Raw genomic sequence first — 408 nt, 5'->3', positions numbered from 1 at the left:
CAAAAAAAAAAAAAAAAAAAAAAAGAAAGTGCTGTAGTTAAGGTACAGGCAGGTTCTTGGGCCTCAGTGATTGGGTGAGGGGCACTCCAGGGTGACTTCTTGGAGGAGGTGGCATTTGGCACACACACCTTAAGGAACTAACGGCATTCAGAAGGGCAGAAAAACGGGAGACTTCATTCCCACTGGACAGGGCTGCTAGCGTGGCCCCCGAGGGCTAAACCTCAGCATGGTTGCCCCCAGAGACCTGCGTCCCCCTCCTGCAGGGATGGAGGATTAAAAATGTCCTGAGGAGTGCCAATTGTGTGCCCGAGCCCTGCTAGTCCTGGGATGAGACCATCCAAGTCACCGTCCCTCCCTCAGGGAGGCAGCAGAGCATCATGAAGGAGTGCAGGCAACTCTGCACGCGCT

This window comes from Lipotes vexillifer, unplaced genomic scaffold (genome assembly GCF_000442215.2).
Source record: "Lipotes vexillifer unplaced genomic scaffold, Lipotes_vexillifer_v1.1 scaffold1094, whole genome shotgun sequence".
In the NCBI taxonomy this organism is placed as follows: Eukaryota; Metazoa; Chordata; class Mammalia; order Artiodactyla; family Lipotidae; genus Lipotes; species Lipotes vexillifer.
Note: the sequence above shows the minus strand (reverse complement) of the source record.